The following is a 12,611-nucleotide window of genomic DNA, read 5'->3' as shown; positions in this document are numbered from 1 at the left end:
ACTGCTGGAAACAATAGACAGCACCCAGCGTCTGGCTGTGTGGTCACACTGGAGAATGCGGGCATCGATCCCGCTACCTCTGGCATGCTAAGCGAGCGCTCTATCACTTGAGCTAATTCCCCTTAGCACACTGGCTCAGTGGGTTGTAAAATTTTTTATTCTGTGCATTAGACAAGCAGTGCATTAGACAAGGTTACCAGTGCTCTTCAAGAGCGGATCATGCAACTTTCATACTCAAGTGTAAGACTAAGATTACATGTTCACTCGAATTTGAGTCCTACAAATGACCTCATCTAACTGCATGCCCTTCAACCCCCTCTTCAGTTGCAGCAATTTGATGTTTGGTTGTTGAGGTAGAACAGTTGGTTAAAGGTTGCTTAATAGTGGACTATTCTAGCAGATGCTTGGGTTTTAACACCCCAATTGTAACAAAACAGTAGGGAAGCTCAGGAGCTTACAGCATGGTTCACACTTTTAGAACTGACTGTGGAATTTTCATGTCAGTGTGTCAAAATATGAGAAGGTGGAATTTTAAATGCTTTTGTTCATGATGTTTGGTTGTTGAGGTAGAACAGTTGGTTAAAGGTTGCTTAATAGTGGACTATTCTAGCAGATGCTTGGGTTTTAACACCCCAATTGTAACAAAACAGTAGGGAAGCTCAGGAGCTTACAGAATGGCTCACACTTTTAGAACTGACTGTGGAATTTTCATGTCAGTGTGTCAAAATATGAGAAGGTGGATTTTTTAATGCTTTTGTTCAAGATGTTTGGTTGTTGAGGTAGAACAGTTGGTTAAAGGTTGCTTAATAGTGGACTACTCTAGCAAGTAAGGTCAATTACTTCTAGTGTAGTTCATAGACTAGTTATGTTAATATTGGTGGTCATCTGATCCCCTTGTGAAAATGCAAAACTAGGTGATGTTCTTTAGGTAATTTGTGATCTGAGAAAAACCAACTGTCCATTGTCGTGGCCGGTTAGCTCAGCTGGTTAGAGCGTGGTGCAAATAACGCCAAGGTCGCGGGTTTGATCCCCGTACGGGCCATTACCACAATTTTCAATGTTAGCAAGAAAGATGGTGCTCCTGACCTAAACTGCAGTTGAAAACATGTTTTTGCTCCCTAAGAGGAGGCCTATAACCCAGTCACTGCTGGAAACAATAGACAGCACCCAGCGTCTGGCTGTGTGGTCACACTGGAGAATGCGGGCATCGATCCCGCTACCTCTCGCATGCTAAGCGAGCGCTCTACCACTTGAGCTAATTCCCCTTAGCACACTGGCTCAGTGGGTTGTAAAATTTTTTATTCTGTGCATTAGACAAGCAGTGCATTAGACAAGGTTAACAGTGCTCTTCAAGAGCGGATCATGCAACTTTCATACTCAAGTGTAAGACTAAGATTACATGTTCATTTAAATTTGAGTCCTACAAATGACCTCATCTAACTGCATGCCCTTCAACCCCCTCTTCAGTTGCAGCAATTTGATGTTTGGTTGTTGAGGTAGAACCGTTGGTTAAAGGTTGCTTAACAGTGGTCTATTCTAGCAGATGCTTGGGTTTTGACACCCCAATTGTAAAAGAAACAGGAGGGAGGCTCAGGAGCTTACAGCATGGTTCACACTTTTAGAACTGACTGTGGAATTTTCATGTCAGTGTGTCAAAATATGAGAAGGTGGAATTTTAAATGCTTTTGTTCATGATGTTTGGTTGTTGAGGTAGAACAGTTGGTTAAAGGTTGCTTAATAGTGGACTATTCTAGCAGATGCTTGGGTTTTAACACCCCAATTGTAACAAAACAGTAGGGAAGCTCAGGAGCTTACAGAATGGCTCACACTTTTAGAACTGACTGTGGAATTTTCATGTCAGTGTGTCAAAATATGAGAAGGTGGATTTTTTAATGCTTTTGTTCAAGATGTTTGGTTGTTGAGGTAGAACAGTTGGTTAAAGGTTGCTTAATAGTGGACTACTCTAGCAAGTAAGGTCAATTACTTCTAGTGTAGTTCATAGACTAGTTATGTTAATATTGGTGGTCATTTGATCCCCTTGTGAAAATGCAGAACTAGGTGATGTTCCTTAGGTAATTTGTGATCTGAGAAAAACCAACTGTCCATTGTCGTGGCCGGTTAGAAGGTAGAACAGTTGGTTAAAGGTTGCTTAATAGTGGACTACTCTAGCAAGTAAGGTCAATTAATTCTAGTGTAGTTCATAGACGAGTTTTGTTAATATTGGTGGTCATTTGATCCCCTTGTGAAAATGCAGGACTAGGTGATGTTCCTTAGGTAATTTGTGATTTGAGAAAAAAAATGGGTTCATTGTCTTGGCCGGTTAGCTCAGCTGGTTAGAGCGTGGTGCTAATAACGCCAAGGTCGCGGGTTCGATCCCCGTACGGGCCATTACCACAGTTTTCAATGTTAGCAAGAAAGATGGTGCTCCTGACCTAAACTGCAGTTGAAAACATGTTTTTGCTCCCTAAGAGGAGGGCTATAACCCAGTCACTGCTGGAAACAATAGACAGCACCCAGCGTCTGGCTGTGTGGTCACACTGGAGAATGCGGGCATCGATCCCGCTACCTCTGGCATGCTAAGCGAGCGCTCTATCACTTGAGCTAATTCCCCTTAGCACACTGGCTCAGTGGGTTGTAAAATTTTTTATTCTGTGCATTAGACAAGCAGTGCATTAGACAAGGTTAACAGTGCTCTTCAAGAGCGGATCATGCAACTTTCATACTCAAGTGTAAGACTAAGATTACATGTTCACTCAAATTTGAGTCCTACAAATGACCTCATCTAACTGCATGCCCTTCAACCCCCTCTTCAGTTGCAGCAATTTGATGTTTGGTTGTTGAGGTAGAACCGTTGGTTAAAGGTTGCTTAACAGTGGTCTATTCTAGCAGATGCTTGGGTTTTGACACCCCAATTGTAAAAGAAACAGGAGGGAGGCTCAGGAGCTTACAGCATGGTTCACACTTTTAGAACTGACTGTGGAATTTTCATGTCAGTGTGTCAAAATATGAGAAGGTGGAATTTTAAATGCTTTTGTTCATGATGTTTGGTTGTTGAGGTAGAACAGTTGGTTAAAGGTTGCTTAATAGTGGACTATTCTAGCAGATGCTTGGGTTTTAACACCCCAATTGTAACAAAACAGTAGGGAAGCTCAGGAGCTTACAGAATGGCTCACACTTTTAGAACTGACTGTGGAATTTTCATGTCAGTGTGTCAAAATATGAGAAGGTGGATTTTTTAATGCTTTTGTTCAAGATGTTTGGTTGTTGAGGTAGAACAGTTGGTTAAAGGTTGCTTAATAGTGGACTACTCTAGCAAGTAAGGTCAATTACTTCTAGTGTAGTTCATAGACTAGTTATGTTAATATTGGTGGTCATTTGATCCCCTTGTGAAAATGCAGAACTAGGTGATGTTCCTTAGGTAATTTGTGATCTGAGAAAAACCAACTGTCCATTGTCGTGGCCGGTTAGAAGGTAGAACAGTTGGTTAAAGGTTGCTTAATAGTGGACTACTCTAGCAAGTAAGGTCAATTAATTCTAGTGTAGTTCATAGACGAGTTTTGTTAATATTGGTGGTCATTTGATCCCCTTGTGAAAATGCAGGACTAGGTGATGTTCCTTAGGTAATTTGTGATTTGAGAAAAAAAATGGGTTCATTGTCTTGGCCGGTTAGCTCAGCTGGTTAGAGCGTGGTGCTAATAACGCCAAGGTCGCGGGTTCGATCCCCGTACGGGCCATTACCACAGTTTTCAATGTTAGCAAGAAAGATGGTGCTCCTGACCTAAACTGCAGTTGAAAACATGTTTTTGCTCCCTAAGAGGAGGGCTATAACCCAGTCACTGCTGGAAACAATAGACAGCACCCAGCGTCTGGCTGTGTGGTCACACTGGAGAATGCGGGCATCGATCCCGCTACCTCTGGCATGCTAAGCGAGCGCTCTATCACTTGAGCTAATTCCCCTTAGCACACTGGCTCAGTGGGTTGTAAAATTTTTTATTCTGTGCATTAGACAAGCAGTGCATTAGACAAGGTTACCAGTGCTCTTCAAGAGCGGATCATGCAACTTTCATACTCAAGTGTAAGACTAAGATTACATGTTCACTCGAATTTGAGTCCTACAAATGACCTCATCTAACTGCATGCCCTTCAACCCCCTCTTCAGTTGCAGCAATTTGATGTTTGGTTGTTGAGGTAGAACAGTTGGTTAAAGGTTGCTTAATAGTGGACTATTCTAGCAGATGCTTGGGTTTTAACACCCCAATTGTAACAAAACAGTAGGGAAGCTCAGGAGCTTACAGCATGGTTCACACTTTTAGAACTGACTGTGGAATTTTCATGTCAGTGTGTCAAAATATGAGAAGGTGGAATTTTAAATGCTTTTGTTCATGATGTTTGGTTGTTGAGGTAGAACAGTTGGTTAAAGGTTGCTTAATAGTGGACTATTCTAGCAGATGCTTGGGTTTTAACACCCCAATTGTAACAAAACAGTAGGGAAGCTCAGGAGCTTACAGAATGGCTCACACTTTTAGAACTGACTGTGGAATTTTCATGTCAGTGTGTCAAAATATGAGAAGGTGGATTTTTTAATGCTTTTGTTCAAGATGTTTGGTTGTTGAGGTAGAACAGTTGGTTAAAGGTTGCTTAATAGTGGACTACTCTAGCAAGTAAGGTCAATTACTTCTAGTGTAGTTCATAGACTAGTTATGTTAATATTGGTGGTCATCTGATCCCCTTGTGAAAATGCAAAACTAGGTGATGTTCTTTAGGTAATTTGTGATCTGAGAAAAACCAACTGTCCATTGTCGTGGCCGGTTAGCTCAGCTGGTTAGAGCGTGGTGCTAATAACGCCAAGGTCGCGGGTTTGATCCCCGTACGGGCCATTACCACAATTTTCAATGTTAGCAAGAAAGATGGTGCTCCTGACCTAGACTGCAGTTGAAAACATGTTTTTGCTCCCTAAGAGGAGGCCTATAACCCAGTCACTGCTGGAAACAATAGACAGCACCCAGCGTCTGGCTGTGTGGTCACACTGGAGAATGCGGGCATCGATCCCGCTACCTCTCGCATGCTAAGCGAGCGCTCTACCACTTGAGCTAATTCCCCTTAGCACACTGGCTCAGTGGGTTGTAAAATTTTTTATTCTGTGCATTAGACAAGCAGTGCATTAGACAAGGTTAACAGTGCTCTTCAAGAGCGGATCATGCAACTTTCATACTCAAGTGTAAGACTAAGATTACATGTTCACTCAAATTTGAGTCCTACAAATGACCTCATCTAACTGCATGCCCTTCAACCCCCTCTTCAGTTGCAGCAATTTGATGTTTGGTTGTTGAGGTAGAACCGTTGGTTAAAGGTTGCTTAACAGTGGTCTATTCTAGCAGATGCTTGGGTTTTGACACCCCAATTGTAAAAGAAACAGGAGGGAGGCTCAGGAGCTTACAGCATGGTTCACACTTTTAGAACTGACTGTGGAATTTTCATGTCAGTGTGTCAAAATATGAGAAGGTGGAATTTTAAATGCTTTTGTTCATGATGTTTGGTTGTTGAGGTAGAACAGTTGGTTAAAGGTTGCTTAATAGTGGACTATTCTAGCAGATGCTTGGGTTTTAACACCCCAATTGTAACAAAACAGTAGGGAAGCTCAGGAGCTTACAGAATGGCTCACACTTTTAGAACTGACTGTGGAATTTTCATGTCAGTGTGTCAAAATATGAGAAGGTGGATTTTTTAATGCTTTTGTTCAAGATGTTTGGTTGTTGAGGTAGAAAAGTTGGTTAAAGGTTGCTTAATAGTGGACTACTCTAGCAAGTAAGGTCAATTACTTCTAGTGTAGTTCATAGACTAGTTATGTTAATATTGGTGGTCATTTGATCCCCTTGTGAAAATGCAGAACTAGGTGATGTTCCTTAGGTAATTTGTGATCTGAGAAAAACCAACTGTCCATTGTCGTGGCCGGTTAGCTCAGCTGGTTAGAGCGTGGTGCTAATAACGCCAAGGTCGCGGGTTCGATCCCCGTACGGGCCATTGCCACAATTTTCAATGTTAGCAAGAAAGATGGTGCTCCTGACCTAAACTGCAGTTGAAAACATGTTTTTGCTCCCTAAGAGAAGGCCTATAACTCAGTCACTGCTGGAAACAATGGACAGCACCCAGCGTCTGGCTGTGTGGTCACACTGGAGAATGCGGGCATCGATCCCTCTACCTCTCGCATGCTAAGCGAGCGCTCTACCACTTGAGCTAATTCCCCTTAGCACACTGGCTCAGTGGGTTGTAAATTTTTTTATTCTGTGCATTAGACAAGCAGTGCATTAGACAAGGTTACCAGTGCTCTTCAAGAGCGGATCATGCAACTTTCATACTCAAGTGTAAGACTAAGATTACATGTTCACTCGAATTTGAGTCCTACAAATGACCTCATCTAACTGCATGCCCTTCAACCCCCTCTTCAGTTGCAGCAATTTGATGTTTGGTTGTTGAGGTAGAACCGTTGGTTAAAGGTTGCTTAACAGTGGTCTATTCTAGCAGATGCTTGGTTTTTAACACCCCAATTGTAACAGAAACAGGAGGGAGTCTCAGGAGCTTACAGCATGGTTCACACTTTTAGAACTGACTGTGGAATTTTCATGTCAGTGTGTCAAAATATGAGAAGGTGGATTTTTTAATGCTTTTGTTCAAGATGTTTGGTTGTTGAGGTAGAACATTTGGTTAAAGGTTGCTTAATAGTGCACTACTTTAGCAAGTAAGGTCAATTACTTCTAGTGTAGTTCATAGACTAGTTATGTTAATATTGGTGGTCATTTGATCCCCTTGTGAAAATGCAGAACTAGGTGATGTTCCTTAGGTAATTTGTGATCTGAGAAAAACCAACTGTCCATTGTCTTGGCCGGTTAGCTCAGCTGGTTAGAGCGTGGTGCTAATAACGCCAAGGTCGCGGGTTCGATCCCCGTACGGGCCATTACCACAGTTTTCAATGTTAGCAAGAAAGATGGTGCTCCTGACCTAAACTGCAGTTGAAAACATGTTTTTGCTCCCTAAGAGGAGGGCTATAACCCAGTCACTGCTGGAAACAATAGACAGCACCCAGCGTCTGGCTGTGTGGTCACACTGGAGAATGCGGGCATCGATCCCGCTACCTCTCGCATGCTAAGCGAGCGCTCTACCACTTGAGCTAATTCCCCTTAGCACACTGGCTCAGTGGGTTGTAAAATTTTTTATTCTGTGCATTAGACAAGCAGTGCATTAGACAAGGGTAACAGTGCTCTTCAAGAGCGGATCATGCAACTTTCATACTCAAGTGTAAGACTAAGATTACATGTTCACTCAAATTTGAGTCCTACAAATGACCTCATCTAACTGCATGCCCTTCAACCCCCTCTTCAGTTGCAGCAATTTGATGTTTGGTTGTTGAGGTAGAACCGTTGGTTAAAGGTTGCTTAACAGTGGTCTATTCTAGCAGATGCTTGGTTTTTAACACCCCAATTGTAACAGAAACAGGAGGGAGGCTCAGGAGCTTACAGCATGGTTCACACTTTTAGAACTGACTGTGGAATTTTCATGTCAGTGTGTCAAAATATGAGAAGGTGGAATTTTAAATGCTTTTGTTCATAATGTTTGGTTGTTGAGGTAGAACAGTTGGTTAAAGGTTGCTTAATAGTGGACTATTCTAGCAGATGCTTGGGTTTTGACACCCCAATTGTAACAAAAGAGTAGGGAAGCTCAGGAGCTTACAGCATGGTTCACACTTTTAGAACTGACTGTGGAATTTTCATGTCAGTGTGTCAAAATATGAGAAGGTGGAATTTTAAATGCTTTTGTTCATAATGTTTGGTTGTTGAGGTAGAACAGTTGGTTAAAGGTTGCTTAATAGTGGACTATTCTAGCAGATGCTTGGGTTTTGACACCCCAATTGTAACAAAAGAGTAGGGAAGCTCAGGAGCTTACAGAATGGCTCACACTTTTAGAACTGACTGTGGAATTTTCATGTCAGTGTGTCAAAATATGAGAAGGTGGATTTTTTAATGCTTTTGTTCAAGATGTTTGGTTGTTGAGGTAGAACAGTTGGTTAAAGGTTGCTTAATAGTGGACTACTCTAGTAAGTAAGGTCAATTAATTCTAGTGTAGTTCATAGACGAGTTATGTTAATATTGGTGGTCATTTGATCCCCTTGTGAAAATGCAGGACTAGGTGATGTTCCTTAGGTAATTTGTGATTTGAGAAAAAAAATGGTAGAACAGTTGGTTAAAGGTTGCTTAATAGTGGACTATTCTAGCAGATGCTTGGGTTTTGACACCCCAATTGTAATAAAAGAGTAGGGAAGCTCAGGAGCTTACAGCATGGTTCACACTTTTAGAACTGACTGTGGAATTTTCATGTCAGTGTGTCAAAATATGAGAAGGTGGAATTTTAAATGCTTTTGTTCATAATGTTTGGTTGTTGAGGTAGAACAGTTGGTTAAAGGTTGCTTAATAGTGGACTATTCTAGCAGATGCTTGGGTTTTGACACCCCAATTGTAAAAGAAACAGGAGGGAGGCTCAGGAGCTTACAGCATGGTTCACACTTTTAGAACTGACTGTGGAATTTTCATGTCAGTGTGTCAAAATATGAGAAGGTGGAATTTTAAATGCTTTTGTTCATGATGTTTGGTTGTTGAGGTAGAACAGTTGGTTAAAGGTTGCTTAATAGTGGACTATTCTAGCAGATGCTTGGGTTTTAACACCCCAATTGTAACAAAACAGTAGGGAAGCTCAGGAGCTTACAGAATGGCTCACACTTTTAGAACTGACTGTGGAATTTTCATGTCAGTGTGTCAAAATATGAGAAGGTGGATTTTTTAATGCTTTTGTTCAAGATGTTTGGTTGTTGAGGTAGAACAGTTGGTTAAAGGTTGCTTAATAGTGGACTACTCTAGCAAGTAAGGTCAATTAAGATTACATGTTCACTCAAATTTGAGTCCTACAAATGACCTCATCTAACTGCATGCCCTTCAACCCCCTCTTCAGTTGCAGCAATTTGATGTTTGGTTGTTGAGGTAGAACCGTTGGTTAAAGGTTGCTTAACAGTGGTCTATTCTAGCAGATGCTTGGGTTTTGACACCCCAATTGTAAAAGAAACAGGAGGGAGGCTCAGGAGCTTACAGCATGGTTCACACTTTTAGAACTGACTGTGGAATTTTCCTGTCAGTGTGTCAAAATATGAGAAGGTGGAATTTTAAATGCTTTTGTTCATGATGTTTGGTTGTTGAGGTAGAACAGTTGGTTAAAGGTTGCTTAATAGTGGACTATTCTAGCAGATGCTTGGGTTTTAACACCCCAATTGTAACAAAACAGTAGGGAAGCTCAGGAGCTTACAGAATGGCTCACACTTTTAGAACTGACTGTGGAATTTTCATGTCAGTGTGTCAAAATATGAGAAGGTGGATTTTTTAATGCTTTTGTTCAAGATGTTTGGTTGTTGAGGTAGAACAGTTGGTTAAAGGTTGCTTAATAGTGGACTACTCTAGCAAGTAAGGTCAATTACTTCTAGTGTAGTTCATAGACTAGTTATGTTAATATTGGTGGTCATTTGATCCCCTTGTGAAAATGCAGGACTAGGTGATGTTCCTTAGGTAATTTGTGATCTGAGAAAAACCAACAGTCCATTGTCTTGGCCGGTTAGCTCAGCTGGTTAGAGCGTGGTGCTAATAACGCCAAGGTCGCGGGTTCGATCCCCGTACGGGCCATTACCACAGTTTTCAATGTTAGCATGAAAGATGGTGCTCCTGACCTAAACTGCAGTTGAAAACATGTTTTTGCTCCCTAAGAGGAGGGCTATAACCCAGTCACTGCTGGAAACAATAGACAGCACCCAGCGTCTGGCTGTGTGGTCACACTGGAGAATGCGGGCATCGATCCCGCTACCTCTCGCATGCTAAGCGAGCGCTCTACCACTTGAGCTAATTCCCCTTAGCACACTGGCTCAGTGGGTTGTAAAATTTTTTATTCCGTGCATTAGACAAGCAGTGCATTAGACAAGGGTAACAGTGCTCTTCAAGAGCGGATCATGCAACTTTCATACTCAAGTGTAAGACTAAGATTACATGTTCACTCAAATGTGAGTCCTACAAATGACCTCATCTAACTGCATGCCCTTCAACCCCCTCTTCAGTTGCAGCAATTTGATGTTTGGTTGTTGAGGTAGAACCGTTGGTTAAAGGTTGCTTAACAGTGGTCTATTCTAGCAGATGCTTGGTTTTTAACACCCCAATTGTAACAGAAACAGGAGGGAGGCTCAGGAGCTTACAGCATGGTTCACACTTTTAGAACTGACTGTGGAATTTTCATGTCAGTGTGTCAAAATATGAGAAGGTGGAATTTTAAATGCTTTTGTTCATAATGTTTGGTTGTTGAGGTAGAACAGTTGGTTAAAGGTTGCTTAATAGTGGACTATTCTAGCAGATGCTTGGGTTTTGACACCCCAATTGTAACAAAAGAGTAGGGAAGCTCAGGAGCTTACAGAATGGCTCACACTTTTAGAACTGACTGTGGAATTTTCATGTCAGTGTGTCAAAATATGAGAAGGTGGATTTTTTAATGCTTTTGTTCAAGATGTTTGGTTGTTGAGGTAGAACAGTTGGTTAAAGGTTGCTTAATAGTGCACTACTCTAGCAAGTAAGGTCAATTAATTCTAGTGTAGTTCATAGACGAGTTATGTTAATATTGGTGGTCATTTGATCCCCTTGTGAAAATGCAGGACTAGGTGATGTTCCTTAGGTAATTTGTGATTTGAGAAAAAAAATGGTAGAACAGTTGGTTAAAGGTTGCTTAATAGTGGACTATTCTAGCAGATGCTTGGGTTTTGACACCCCAATTGTAACAAAAGAGTAGGGAAGCTCAGGAGCTTACAGCATGGTTCACACTTTTAGAACTGACTGTGGAATTTTCATGTCAGTGTGTCAAAATATGAGAAGGTGGAATTTTAAATGCTTTTGTTCATAATGTTTGGTTGTTGAGGTAGAACAGTTGGTTAAAGGTTGCTTAATAGTGGACTATTCTAGCAGATGCTTGGGTTTTGACACCCCAATTGTAAAAGAAACAGGAGGGAGGCTCAGGAGCTTACAGCATGGTTCACACTTTTAGAACTGACTGTGGAATTTTCATGTCAGTGTGTCAAAATATGAGAAGGTGGAATTTTAAATGCTTTTGTTCATGATGTTTGGTTGTTGAGGTAGAACAGTTGGTTAAAGGTTGCTTAATAGTGGACTATTCTAGCAGATGCTTGGGTTTTAACACCCCAATTGTAACAAAACAGTAGGGAAGCTCAGGAGCTTACAGAATGGCTCACACTTTTAGAACTGACTGTGGAATTTTCATGTCAGTGTGTCAAAATATGAGAAGGTGGATTTTTTAATGCTTTTGTTCAAGATGTTTGGTTGTTGAGGTAGAACAGTTGGTTAAAGGTTGCTTAATAGTGGACTACTCTAGCAAGTAAGGTCAATTAAGATTACATGTTCACTCAAATTTGAGTCCTACAAATGACCTCATCTAACTGCATGCCCTTCAACCCCCTCTTCAGTTGCAGCAATTTGATGTTTGGTTGTTGAGGTAGAACCGTTGGTTAAAGGTTGCTTAACAGTGGTCTATTCTAGCAGATGCTTGGTTTTTAACACCCCAATTGTAACAGAAACAGGAGGGAGGCTCAGGAGCTTACAGCATGGTTCACACTTTTAGAACTGACTGTGGAATTTTCATGTCAGTGTGTCAAAATATGAGAAGGTGGATTTTTTAATGCTTTTGTTCAAGATGTTTGGTTGTTGAGGTAGAACAGTTGGTTAAAGGTTGCTTAATAGTGCACTACTTTAGCAAGTAAGGTCAATTACTTCTAGTGTAGTTCATAGACTAGTTATGTTAATATTGGTGGTCATTTGATCCCCTTGTGAAAATGCAGAACTAGGTGATGTTCCTTAGGTAATTTGTGATCTGAGAAAAACCAACTGTCCATTGTCTTGGCCGGTTAGCTCAGCTGGTTAGAGCGTGGTGCTAATAACGCCAAGGTCGCGGGTTCGATCCCCGTACGGGCCATTACCACAATTTTCAATGTTAGCAAGAAAGATGGTGCTCCTGACCTAAACTGCAGTTGAAAACATGTTTTTGCTCCCTAAGAGGAGGCCTATAACCCAGTCACTGCTGGAAACAATAGACAGCACCCAGCGTCTGGCTGTGTGGTCACACTGGAGAATGCGGGCATCGATCCCGCTACCTCTCGCATGCTAAGCGAGCGCTCTACCACTTGAGCTAATTCCCCTTAGCACACTGGCTCAGTGGGTTTTAAAATTTTTTATTCTGTGCATTAGACAAGCAGTGCATTAGACAAGGTTAACAGTGCTCTTCAAGAGCGGATCATGCAACTTTCATACTCAAGTGTAAGACTAAGATTACATGTTCACTCAAATTTGAGTCCTACAAATGACCTCATCTAACTGCATGCCCTTCAACCCCCTCTTCAGTTGCAGCAATTTGATGTTTGGTTGTTGAGGTAGAACCGTTGGTTAAAGGTTGCTTAACAGTGGTCTATTCTAGCAGATGCTTGGGTTTTGACACCCCAATTGTAAAAGAAACAGGAGGGAGGCTCAGGAGCT

General features: G+C 41.5%; 11 non-coding genes across 11 annotated transcripts; 6 read left to right on the top strand and 5 right to left on the bottom strand.

Moving 5' to 3' along the window:
* Positions 1-1,192: 1,192 nt before the first annotated feature.
* On the bottom strand, positions 1,193-1,265 carry trnaa-agc (transfer RNA alanine (anticodon AGC)). The gene has a single exon. It is a non-coding gene; the product is annotated as a tRNA-Ala (tRNA).
* A 1,049-nt stretch (positions 1,266-2,314) lies between these two features.
* trnai-aau (transfer RNA isoleucine (anticodon AAU)) lies at positions 2,315-2,388 on the top strand. Its single transcript has one exon. It is a non-coding gene; the product is annotated as a tRNA-Ile (tRNA).
* Positions 2,389-3,660: 1,272 nt separating this feature from the next.
* trnai-aau (transfer RNA isoleucine (anticodon AAU)) lies at positions 3,661-3,734 on the top strand. Its single transcript has one exon. It is a non-coding gene; the product is annotated as a tRNA-Ile (tRNA).
* A 1,293-nt stretch (positions 3,735-5,027) lies between these two features.
* On the bottom strand, positions 5,028-5,100 carry trnaa-agc (transfer RNA alanine (anticodon AGC)). Its single transcript has one exon. It is a non-coding gene; the product is annotated as a tRNA-Ala (tRNA).
* An 847-nt stretch (positions 5,101-5,947) lies between these two features.
* On the top strand, positions 5,948-6,021 carry trnai-aau (transfer RNA isoleucine (anticodon AAU)). Its single transcript has one exon. It is a non-coding gene; the product is annotated as a tRNA-Ile (tRNA).
* An 857-nt stretch (positions 6,022-6,878) lies between these two features.
* On the top strand, positions 6,879-6,952 carry trnai-aau (transfer RNA isoleucine (anticodon AAU)). The gene has a single exon. It is a non-coding gene; the product is annotated as a tRNA-Ile (tRNA).
* Positions 6,953-7,102: 150 nt separating this feature from the next.
* On the bottom strand, positions 7,103-7,175 carry trnaa-agc (transfer RNA alanine (anticodon AGC)). The gene has a single exon. It is a non-coding gene; the product is annotated as a tRNA-Ala (tRNA).
* A 2,467-nt stretch (positions 7,176-9,642) lies between these two features.
* Positions 9,643-9,716, top strand: trnai-aau (transfer RNA isoleucine (anticodon AAU)). The gene has a single exon. It is a non-coding gene; the product is annotated as a tRNA-Ile (tRNA).
* A 150-nt stretch (positions 9,717-9,866) lies between these two features.
* Positions 9,867-9,939, bottom strand: trnaa-agc (transfer RNA alanine (anticodon AGC)). Its single transcript has one exon. It is a non-coding gene; the product is annotated as a tRNA-Ala (tRNA).
* A 2,041-nt stretch (positions 9,940-11,980) lies between these two features.
* Positions 11,981-12,054, top strand: trnai-aau (transfer RNA isoleucine (anticodon AAU)). The gene has a single exon. It is a non-coding gene; the product is annotated as a tRNA-Ile (tRNA).
* Positions 12,055-12,204: 150 nt separating this feature from the next.
* On the bottom strand, positions 12,205-12,277 carry trnaa-agc (transfer RNA alanine (anticodon AGC)). The gene has a single exon. It is a non-coding gene; the product is annotated as a tRNA-Ala (tRNA).
* Positions 12,278-12,611: the final 334 nt, after the last annotated feature.

This window comes from Clarias gariepinus, unplaced genomic scaffold (assembly GCF_024256425.1).
Source record: "Clarias gariepinus isolate MV-2021 ecotype Netherlands unplaced genomic scaffold, CGAR_prim_01v2 scaffold_29, whole genome shotgun sequence".
In the NCBI taxonomy this organism is placed as follows: Eukaryota; Metazoa; Chordata; class Actinopteri; order Siluriformes; family Clariidae; genus Clarias; species Clarias gariepinus.
This window is presented reverse-complemented; position numbering and strand designations above follow the sequence as displayed.